Raw genomic sequence first — 12,378 nt, forward strand, 5'->3', positions numbered from 1 at the left:
TTACTTATTGCCGTGGTCAGGACCTGAAAAGTATAGAACTACATGTAATTAAACACAGATTATATGGCAGGTTTCATGTCACTCACAATAACATGACATGCTAAACGTGTCACATTAGGATTGAAAAGAAGACATACGCTTCTGTTTAATGCTTCTGTACATGCCCACAGTTTGTCCATGGCAATAACATACGATTCCAACCAGCAAGAGTGTTTCATGTTTTGGTTACCTTGAGAATGTGCTCCAGTGTTCTGGTATGGAGATTTTTTGATGGACTCATAGGTCACAGGGGGAGTCTCTGTTATGCCTTCATGGGTGCTTGCAACAGCTGCAGCATCCGCTGAAGATATAATTCATTACGTATTACAACAACAAATCCAAATCACAACTCCCTTCTTCTTACTAGCACTTCAATATTACCTTCACTGGAATGCTTAAACTTAAACAGTGTTCAGTAAAAATGCAAAATCTATATCCACCTTTTGTATTCTCATAAATCTTCAACTGTGAATACGGTTGTTTTTCTGATTCCTCCAAATTTGAATACTGGACTGGACCATTTATTTGATCTGAAACCAAACAATGTGAAAATATTGTATTGATTTCAGTGCAAAACAGTTCCATATATGATGGTAATTTCAGCAAAAGGGAAACACCCAGTACCTTGTACATACCTAATGATGAATACCCTCTGTTGTCCATTTCTACAGTTTCAGGATTCCTGGTGCTGCAAAAATAATAGGTTGATTTCTAAAAACACATAATGTTATGTAGCGATTAACTTCAGCATGTGATATACGTTTTTAGTTGTCTTGTTATAACTCTTTACCTTATTTACTATTTTCACATATTCCGTACGTTGTAAGCTTTAACTTATATTTATATTATTTAGCATTTATAATACCTTTTTCGTAATGCAGTTTCTGGGAAAAAAGAAAAATAGCCACACGGTACATAATGTTAAACACACATCACACATGACAACAAAACTTGTCATCCATAAAGGAAGCCTACAGCGGCAATGATCAAGTAAACTGTAAACGACTGCATATCAATAAATAAATAGCAACCTTTTATCAAACATGTGTTGGGACCAATGTGTCCTTTCTGTCAACATTAATGTCGAATACATGCAAAATTAGGGAATCCTAGGCCTGACAATCATTCTATCAAACGCATTAATCAATATCATGGATAATCACTATGCAATTATTCCTCTTGACAATTATTTTACAATGGAATGTTAACTGTATACCTGTCAGAACATGTCCGAGTCTAGGCCTGTAGCCCTTTCTGTACAGTACTATCAGAACAATTCCCCCAATGAGCAGGGTAAGAAGAAGGGTTCCTACTGTGGATCCTGCTATTACCCCTGTACACGAACATGGAGTTTCGAGTTTTTGCTGATTTGGTGGATCTACAATGTAAAGAAAATTCATATCAGACGAAGTGCTAATCCGCGTATGTCATTCTAAACGGGAGAAAGGGTATTTCCTTCCAGTTTCCTACTTTCAAACAAACACATTGGTGATTGGTGGGTAAGCGCACATAATTCATAGGTTCGAATCTGAACATATGTGTAAACGTGATGTCTTGTATTTTTGATACTGACATTGCTAAAAGATATGTAGGTCAAAACTTATTGACTCGAACCCACATACACATGTTCACGTTGAATGAATAGAACCCTTGAAAACTTCATTAGATATCAGGAAAATTACTTAAAGTACTTCAAAATAAGAAATAATTGCTGTATCAAAAGGACGAGTTATTTTTTTTACATAAACAGGGAAAAAGTAAAACTTCAAAATACAAAATATCCTTGTATATAAAATTCTTTATTGTGATGAGTTGTTTATTACATTTAACTGATAATCAGATTATACAATTTGTGATTCTACTTGAGTGACACATACCTCCAGCAGTCCTAGTTTCTACTAATACATATCTACTAGAAGCCATATAGTCATTTCTAGCATGTAGTCGAAATATGTAAATATCTCCCGATGTAAGCCCAGTCACTTCCACCACCATCATCTTGCCGGTGTCTGCATAACTCTTGTAGACAGTCCAAGCTCTTGTAGCAAACTGACGATACTCAAGCAGAAACGTCTGAGGGTGTCCACCATTGAACCCAGGCAGCCACGATAACCATACCGACGACGTTGTTGCATTATCCAGGTCTCTAAACTGTGTAGGTATCTCTGGTGGCCCTGACAACAAATTAATATGAAAAGGAATGCTGTAAAAGCTTTATCAGAGAATGTTGTAATGTTAAGCTCTTCATTTCAAGATGCAATGGTTAAACAACAGTCAGAGAAAGGTATTGAAACATATGAACAAGTGCATCCTGAAATAGTGAATGATCAATCAAAATGTCGCGGCTCACCTTCAGACACTATGCTGACTGTATATGTCACTGAACTGCTTTCAGCGTTGTCCACTGTAAGACTGTAGTCCCCGAATACTGCTGTGGAAGGTTAGTGAGGTGTAGTCTGGCAGTGACTGAGATATCTGAGACAGGGCTGGAGGAACCAGTGAGGTCCTGGCTGGTGCTGGTGGTTCTACTCCAGGTGAATGTTGGAAGGGGGTAGGCCAGGACCGTCACAGAAACGTTCACGTTACCACCCAGTCTAGAGGCGTGTTTGAGTTGCTGGGCAACTGTCCCATCTAGTCGAGAGGCACCTGGTTAAATGTAGACAACATATGCAATGGTGCTGGAACAAATAATATATGTTTAGGGCAGAATATTATGAAGATCAAATCTATCGATTATGTGGAATTATTCATCAGGAACCTTACTCTGATACTTCAACTTTGCAGTATCAACACTAGAGACATGTCAACTCAAATATACAAGCATATGTAGACCTACCGTTTACTCAACAACGTTATTATCATAGACAAAGTGCACCATAAACTATTAATGGAAATCATCACAACAGCACCATCCGTACAGAATATCCAAACAAATTACATTTGACCAGCAATTCCACCCTCTGGCTGCCAGGTGTCCCGATGTTGTTACTGGCAGTACAGGAGTAGTTCCCTCTTTGTCTACAGTCTGCTGACTCCAGTCTATATTCTGCTGTCGGGGAGTTATCTGCCCTTGTCAACTCCTCAGTTCCATTCAGTAACCTGATGACTGACCTTGGGTTACTATCAACCGCATCTCAAGGTCACTGGATCTGACTCGTTAACTGTCACTGAACCACTGAGAGTGTTGGCAGTAAACATACTCACAGTGGCTGGATCTGAAAATATAACAGCATTAAAATCTATGCTTCGCTTTACAATTATGACGATAATGCAAAACCAAGTATATTTTACTGTTCACTATGTTAAAGGATTGTGATGTGTAGACTATATACTTCCACTGAACATCATTACTAACTGTAACAGTGTCACCAGTGTAGACTATATACTTACACTGAACATCAACACTGACTGTAACACTGTAACCAGTGTAGACTATATACTTACATTGAACATCAACACTGACTGTAACACTGTCACAAATGTAGACTATATACTTACACTGAACATCAACACTGACTGTGACACTGTCACCAGTGTAGGCTATATGCTTACACTGAACATCAACACTGACTGTAACACTGTCACCAGTGTAGACTATATACTTACACTGAACATCAACACTGACTGTGACACTGTCACCAGTGTAGACTGTATACGTACACTGAACATCAACACTGACTGCAACACTGTCACCAGTGTAGACTGTATACGTACCTCGTGCCTCGTTTATACGGACACTTGCGTCATTTCACAAGTCGTCCGTATAAACGAATTTCCGTATAACTGAAACCAGCTTCTTACTGGAAGAGTTACTTCCCTTCAGTTATGCAACTCATGACAAAATTCCTTATAAATACATATTGGTTTTATTAATTTCGGCGAAATCGTGTGTGAAGCGATCGGAAGATCACACAACTCACCGTTATTAACAGCAACCACGGTCAGAATACCGCTATTGACGCCTTGAAACGAACTTTAGTTGACAGAGCATGGATACATATATCATAAATGACATACTTTGACTCGTTAAAAGTCATATTTGTTTTTGTTTGACGATTCTATGTCAACATGAAATTCTCGCGATCACGCGATCACGTGCGCGTGAGCCTTGACGGTGACTGGTCAGACTGGTTCCATGTAAAAAATAATACCCGAGAATAGCGATCAGCTGCTTCGCTTAGGGTTATTATTATTTTAAATATGTTTAGTAAAGGCTGCATATAATTAAGAAAATAATGGAATATATTATTCCTGATAAAAAAAAATAGTTTCAGATACAATTGTTGTCGGTCCTTGCATTAAAAATCCTATAAAGTTATGTCATTGGGTGTGTCTTTACCGAATCACCGGTCGATTCCAAGAAAACGTGTGTACAGCTGATTGCTGTTTCCGGCTTAGTTTACGAGAAAATACACAAGGTAATCTTAATCCCTAGATATAAAACAATGCCTCGTAATGTTCTCGTAATACGTAATGAAGTTCAACTTTGACCTCTGACCTCCACAGACGCCATATTTATCGAAGGGGATCACATGTACAATAAACAAGCTCGTCTCAAACGTAACTCAGTGTCACTGGTTAATTGACTTCTCACGAATCAAAGATATTACCACCAGCGGAAGTGTACTGTCCGGATAAGTGAGACAATTTTGAGTGCATTTCAGTGTTTTGTGTATTAAAATGACCGTCCGGTTCCGGAAACTGAATTTCCGGATATACGGGTAAATTTATATAGTGATTATTTCGTTTTGAATGAAAATCGTCCGGGAACCGAGGTTTCCGGATATCTGAAGTCCATATAAGCGGGGCACGACTGTATAGACTATGTACTTACATTGAACATCAACACTGACTGTAACACTGTCACCAATGTAGACCATACATTGTGTATACTTACATTGAATATCAACACTGACTGTGACACTGTCACCAGTGCAGGCTATATGCTTACACTGAACATCAACACTGACCTTTACACTGTCACCAGTGTAGACTATATTCTTACACTTAACATCAACACTGACTGTAACACTGCCACCAGTGCAGACTATATACTTACTATACTTACACTGAACATCAACACTGACTCTAACACTGTCACTACTCCCGTGTACATTAGAAGGCTGACACCAGTAGGAGCCTGTCTCTGATCTCTCAGCTTGGCCTAGACTCAGAGTGGCTCCACTACTGACAGTTGTTCCATTGTGAAACCACCTGTAGGTACAACTGGGTCTACAGAGGGCGGAGCACGTGGTTGATGGAAGAGCATGGTGCTCTGTCACAGTGTAGGAGGAGGTGGAGGGGGTCAGGGAGATCTGGTAGGGTCCGTCTGGAATACATGGCACTGTGACACTGATACCGTGATACAATATATAGTTATAACTATAATAACACACATGAGAAAAACAATGATGAGTTGATTAAAATAAAAGAGCGATTGTTTAAACAATCCACGGTTTGGTATGGCTATCAAAATAAAATTGTTTAGCATGATAAATCCTTACTCTGTTCATCATTTGTTTATGGTTATGACGTTTTGTGTCTGTTCACGACAACAGGCTGTGAGACAAAAAGAAACAGTATGGGGAAACTTGACAGCGGTCTGCTTCTGTATATATTTACAAAAAATCTAATTATCCTGTGAAACACACGTGGTGCTGGCAAATGGTCAATCTCCCGTTGAGTCTTACTAAAATAACTGCATTGATAGATTTTTGCTTTCTGCTGTAAACTCCACCAATCCAAGGGCGGTCGAGTAGCCTAGTGGTTAAAGCGTTCGCTCGTCACGCCAAAGATCCGGGTTCGATTCCCGACATGGGTACAATGTGTGAACCCCATTTCTTGTGTCCCCCGCCGTGATATTGCCGGAATATTGCTAAAAGCGGCGTAAAACCATACTCACTCCCTCCACCAATCTAAAGTTGATATATTAAGAAATCAATACCATCGACATAGAAAATACCTGATGTTTGTTTTGTGTTTTTGATCATGAGGAAGGTGCAGGTAAGAAGCCCCACGCAATATGGCATATTAATCAAAAATTTCATATGTATCGATCCACCCTGATAGATGCTATTTTCCTTACGAGTGTATTTCAAAACGAATCCATCGCACAACTCGAGTTTGAAAGTGGTATCTAACGGGGAAGAGTTTTGTGACATATTTGTTACTTAAACTTTGTAAATCCTAAGTTAAAACAAAACGTCCCTGGTATAAGGGTGCCGTGGGAATATATATACAAATTTCGTAGCTGATGAGTCGATAATGGGTTCTTGTCGCAAAGAGCAAACTGGAAATATATAGTGCGAAGCTTTCTCCGAGATCGATTGTAAGAACTGATAAGATCCAGCTTATGTAATAACGTTAACAATATAATCAACATTAACATCACCAAGTGAGAGACACCAGCAGTCAACAGGCAATGTAGCCGCATAGTATCAAACTCGTTATGTGTTTGTGCTTGTGATCAGTTAATCACGTTTGTCATGTTGCCGATGCGATTGTACACGAGTCAGCAGGTAGTTTAAAAGTTAAGAGGTGAGGTGAAATGTGGTTTGACGTCTTGTCCAGGATTATTGCACTTATAAAACGACGTGAATGCACGTGTGTCTGTGTGTGTCTGGTTGATTGTACTTGTCCGGACTAATGCCGAGTGTGTCGTGCTGGTCAACTGAGATGCTGCAGTTTAACATGAATACTCCACTCAGACACAGTATACTGGCCCTGAGCCGACCAGTCCTTGTTTTAGCCCCTAAATGCCGAGCGCCTGGCTGGGTACTGTCTTTGAATGTACTTTCGTGTGACGCGACCGGGAATCGAACCCACAGTCTTCCGATCTCTGGCGGACGTTATGTCCACTGGACCACAGAAACTCTTTCTAGTAATGAAATTGATTGTAATAATTGTTTGGCATCACCAAAAACGGTGCACTCAGACAGGGGATTTGCATCGGTTGACATTTCTAGTTGCTGTCCAATTTGTTCATAGGGCCTACTCTTATTTGCAAAATGAAGTTGAAAGTAATAAGTATGATGAATGTTGTGATGACGGTTCGATATAACGTTTTGTTTATTAGTGATGCTCTGAAGCAACAATACTTGTATATGCAATAGATCACAGGCGACTGAAAAATCCAACCGACAAATTCAAATATATATGTAAACAATGCAGCGAATTTTGAGATAACTGCACTGTATGACTTGTTTAGTGAAAGTAAATAGTTTTCTTTTGAAGTAGGTTATCGTCTGAAAGTAGAGTAAAAATTGTGTACGCCATTCGAACGATTAACTGATGACTACAAACAGTCCGGACATGGTGTTTATACAACTATTTGTTTATTTAGACGGAAATATCTCCGAAGGGTATATGATAAATATATATATGACTTAACATTGACCAAAATGTTACTATCTAAATATCTTCATAATAGCCTAACCTACCTAGCTAAGGTATGACACATCTAGCCTGTATGCGACCAGCAAGACAATATATCAATAGCTAATGTCACTGACACTCCCTTCTGGATTCGTTGAATAAAGTAGTTCTAAATGCAGTTATTTGTATTTTATTATTGTATGTCTTGTAACTGTTCATATTGACAATTGATGATTGAACCTTACATAAATCAGTAGTGTGAGACATTTATAAGTAACAAGTTTACAGTACTTACACTGAGGCCCTAGGGTGGTCCCCCGGCTCCACTCTGACTCCAGTCCCTGACTTTCTCTCGCTCTACATCTGTAGCTGCGACTGTCCAGGGATCTCATTGTGAAGGTATAAGGAGAACCAGGGGAGGTAACTGTGATGTCAGTGTTGTTACGCTGCCAGGTGTAGGTCAAGATCAGACCATGGGCAGCTGGCACAGTGGTAGAGGTGGAGCTGCAGGTCAAGGTCACTCTCTGGTTGTAGACAGGTGTTGTGGCCGATGGTTGGCCAGGAGTGGTGGGCTTGCCTTTCAAAAGACATCACGTGTTAATTAGGAGCTTGTACATGTTTACAGCTTAATATAGGGGGGGGGGGGGGGTGTTCTGAAATTTACCAGGAAAAGTGTAGTTTCCTACACTTTTTTTGTTGTGGTTAAACATGCACGAGAAGGTTGCGTCTCTACACATTTAACCATCTCATGAATCTAACAGAACTAGTGTGACGTCAACGACGATGGCTACATGCTCAACATTGATGTTGACCAACGTTATGACAAACTCATATGGTTATATACTTATTACAATTCCTCGACTTCATCAGACACGATGTTGAGTTGAATCAAATCAACAGATAAGATACAATAACGATCTTTAATGTGCTAAAACCTTTTCTGTTTTCAAATGTTGTGTCACGAGGGTTGAATTGCGATACACATCAAGTATTGAGACATGTTTACACGACATTAACCTAAAAAAGTTTAGATAATGTCTTTGATTGAATGAATAATATTCTTGCTCAACTGGACACATGTAACATTAGGTTTTATACAATTTTAATACATCTGTCTATCCTATCAGTGCATATAAATTAGTTTTAACTTCTTTCATTCATTTTGTGCATATGTACGTGCAGCAAACATCAAGAAATCTGTATTTGAAGAAGTTTAATATCATTAGGACAGATTAGATTTTCCCTATCAGTATATTAAGTCTTAATCTATGTTTTTATTCAAAGGCAGTGTTTCAGTAATGTCTAATCAATACATCGTGCCCTTGTTTGCAGGCATAAACATAATGATACTGGACGTGCGTTTCAGATATGGTTCGAGTAAGTGAAGCTGGCGAATGACATTATTTGTAATGAATGTCTAGTTTCGTATGTGTAATATGGAAAGGGTTTTGTCGCTGTATTTACATGACTCAAAATACAGGATCAACAAAATACTGTGTAATCAAATGCAAAATACAGCCTGAAAGTTAGATCAATAAATAGGAGAAAATTAATACAATAAAAATATGCAGTACATTTGTAATACATGTAAACCTTATCCGAATATTCGTAGTTCGCGCACTTGTATTTTCTGTGATTCAGTAGATTCGTAAAGCCCGTGTTTAGAATTAATGCATGAGCTCAATATTTGCCTTGAAGAAAGTAAGTCAGTAAACTGACAATTGGTTACAGATAATTAACAGTTGGAACAATAGAGTGACGTCATAGATGTATTTTAATTAGGACTCCAAACCACCATAGCGACTATGTGCGCCAGACAACTTTACCGAAATCACGTCAGCTCTTCTTTTATACAACCAATACCAAGTACAAACACACAGAGGCACATTACGACCATGAAATCCCGGGAATGTAAGCATTTATAAAAAGCGAGTCCACAATAAGCAAGGTCTACAATTTCGGTTTAAAGTGTATTGCATCTTAAGGAAACAAAATTCTGCAGACATGTATTTGTTATGGAGTTTTGTTTATTGCTATACTTAGGAATTGAACATGGTAGAAGGATCCCAACTGCTGAATATGGCCAGAGTAGAATATCATACAACAGAGTCACCCATTATGCACCTTCTACATCATCCGACCAGATACCGCCCGTTCAAACAAATATTTATTTCGCAATGGATCCAATACTGTCGGTTGATATAACTGCGATCATTGAATACCCCCATAACTGATATTTTGAATTAATTTAAGGAAATGTGACGTGAATTGATTTTTTTATTTTACACTGGACAAGTTAACATGAACAAATGACAACTGTACGATTCACTATAATTAATCATAAGTTGATATTGTCATTGTACATGGTGCCTCTAACAATATTAATAAGATACGAGGGTGTGATGAGGTGATGACAATGTTGCAAATGGACACACATGTATTTTTTAGTTTCATAAGGATACACATGCATATACATTTTTCAGGTACTATAATGTTTGCTTGCTCTGTATACACGCGGGTTTTCAAAATCAATCAGTAAAATAGATTCGATATTACCACTCATAATATCACAACATACATTTTCCTAAAGAACGTGGCCATGCACTAAATGCATAGGTAACCAAGTGACTATTGGCGTTCGGCTCAGTACTCTGAAGAATGTTGTTTGTTTATTTTACCTATCCGTTTGCTGTTTACCCCTGTCATCAATATATAAACAGTCTGTAATTAATTGAGTCAGGATGCACTTCTCTGTCAGAATTGTGTCATCTAGGCGAGTTAGACTCTGTCAGCAGCACACATGTCTTGTTGATATCTCAAGAGTGGTAACAATTTAGGAAATAATCTCCCACATGTATAGTGTCCATTCACTCATGACAATCACTTGTTTACTGTCAATGGGTGAGCTTGTGTTCGAGGTGGAATGGGTGGTTTTTGTTTGGGTTTAACGACTTGTAACCATTTTTCTGTTTGGGCGTGAACAATGCGTTTTCAACAACATTATATTTTGCTGTTACAAGTGATCCATTTCAAAATATTACCTTTGTAAATATCCTCCTGGTATTAACATCACATGTGTTTTACCAGTGTTTCCTTGCATGCAGGCGACATTCATCTACATTACAATCGTTTGTTACCTGCCACATTTTAATTATTTGAGTGAGTGTGGTTTTATACCGCTTTGGGCAAATATCACAGCGGGGTATACCAGAAATGAGCTTCACACATTGCACCCATGTGGGTTATCGAAACCGGACTTCAAGTGGGGGTTTTAGCCATAAGGCTACCCCACAGTGCCTGATAGTAGAGAGAAGGAATACAGGTATTGTAACAGAAAAACAACTCTTACATTTTAAAAACAAAGTTGTCTATTTCATAATCAGGACACGCTCAGACAAACGTCAAGTGATGAAAGGTTGCTTTTGTTTTCAAACTATCCTCGTGGTTGTATTTCTATTTAAAGGAGAACTTATGTTCCACGAAACACATTTTTGTGCAACCTAGTGTGTATCATAAGTAGGTTCTCATTTGCTGATATGAACTGAACAGTGTAGAACAAAGCACTAATGGAGGATATACTGATACCCCGGTGTGACAGTCGTCCTTATAACTGAGAGTTCTATATCTTATTCATAAACGCGGACGATTATGTTTACATTACATTCTTATTTAAGACACAAGTTTATTTTTTATCTGAATATGTATATGCAATATAAAGGGGACTAAACTATGTGTACGAAACGTCCACTAATCAAAACTAAGTAGCCACTCACCCAGAACAACAAGTTTCTGTCCACAGTTCTGTATTACAGCACTAGACTGTCTATTTCCACACGTGTATGTCCCTGCATCAGATGTCTGAATGTTGCTGAGGGTGAAGGTGACATTCCTGGCAGCTCTGTTCCCCTGGTAAACCAGTCTGTCTCTGTAGTCGGGGTGTGGGTTGAATGTCCCATCACTATACATTATGAACACAGCGGCACCAGGAGGACTGACAGTGTAGAAGCTGACACCTGTCCCCAGACCTCCCTGTGGAACCTCCCAGCTGAACCTGGCTGTGTCAGACACTGCAGACAACACTGGACTGGCACTGGGAGCACCTGTTACAACGCCTGCAGGAAGAAGACATGTGGATATGTAGCACGTAGCATGAGGTATGACCGTACATTACGTTAAGTAGAATATAAGCCATTCATCTCAAGTATGTAGGGTAATATAAGTATATTGTAAAATATACAGTCATTACACATGTGGGTGATATGAAAGAATTACCTGCAATCACATATAATACAGTAGCAGTAGTTATCTTCATCATGCTTGTTGTCTGGTACCTCGATGAGGCCTGAAATATAGGTTCATCATTTTTCAGTAATTTGGATACTGATTTGATGCATTTGGTATCTCTGAGATATGCGTATGAGAAAAGGATCACGTTACTGTCTTACCAGCTGTCTATTTTTGTCTATGATGATAGTGTGTGTGATAATAGTCGTTAATGTGTCAGACGGTATGACAGTAAATACGCATTTCACACTGAACGCTGATGGATGATTTAGATGAATATATGCGTATTACCTTCATAAACATCAACACGATAGAATAATTTGTGATCATATTGTTAACTGTACTTAAAACAACATTAATTAAAAGTGTGATATACGCTCACATGACTTATGTTTCATTTCACATACATATATGAACACACCATGGGAATCTTGACTTCGAAACCACGATCATTGGATTCTTGCACGCCTAAGAAAGACCACCCCATGACTGAAGGAAAGACAACCACCCTGATAATATGAACATACATACTGGTACAAGGCATCAGTAAGAGGATAATTTTGAATCAAAACTCTCTGCTTTTCCGACGTCCAATGAAACAAAATGACTTCTGTTGCCTTAAAGAAATAAGTAACTATTTACAAAATTTCCACTGAGGCGAGATTTGTCCTGTACATGCTA

At 38.7% G+C, this 12,378-nt stretch overlaps 1 pseudogene; it reads right to left on the reverse strand.

The window, feature by feature from the left end:
- Positions 1 to 11,728, reverse strand: LOC139458201 (protein turtle homolog B-like; annotated as a pseudogene).
- Between the last annotated feature and the right edge of the window lie 650 nt (positions 11,729 to 12,378).

The sequence above is a fragment of the Haliotis cracherodii genome, unplaced genomic scaffold (assembly GCF_022045235.1).
Source record: "Haliotis cracherodii isolate W230 unplaced genomic scaffold, xgHalCrac1.p SCAF_12, whole genome shotgun sequence".
NCBI classification, from domain to species: domain Eukaryota; kingdom Metazoa; phylum Mollusca; class Gastropoda; order Lepetellida; family Haliotidae; genus Haliotis; species Haliotis cracherodii.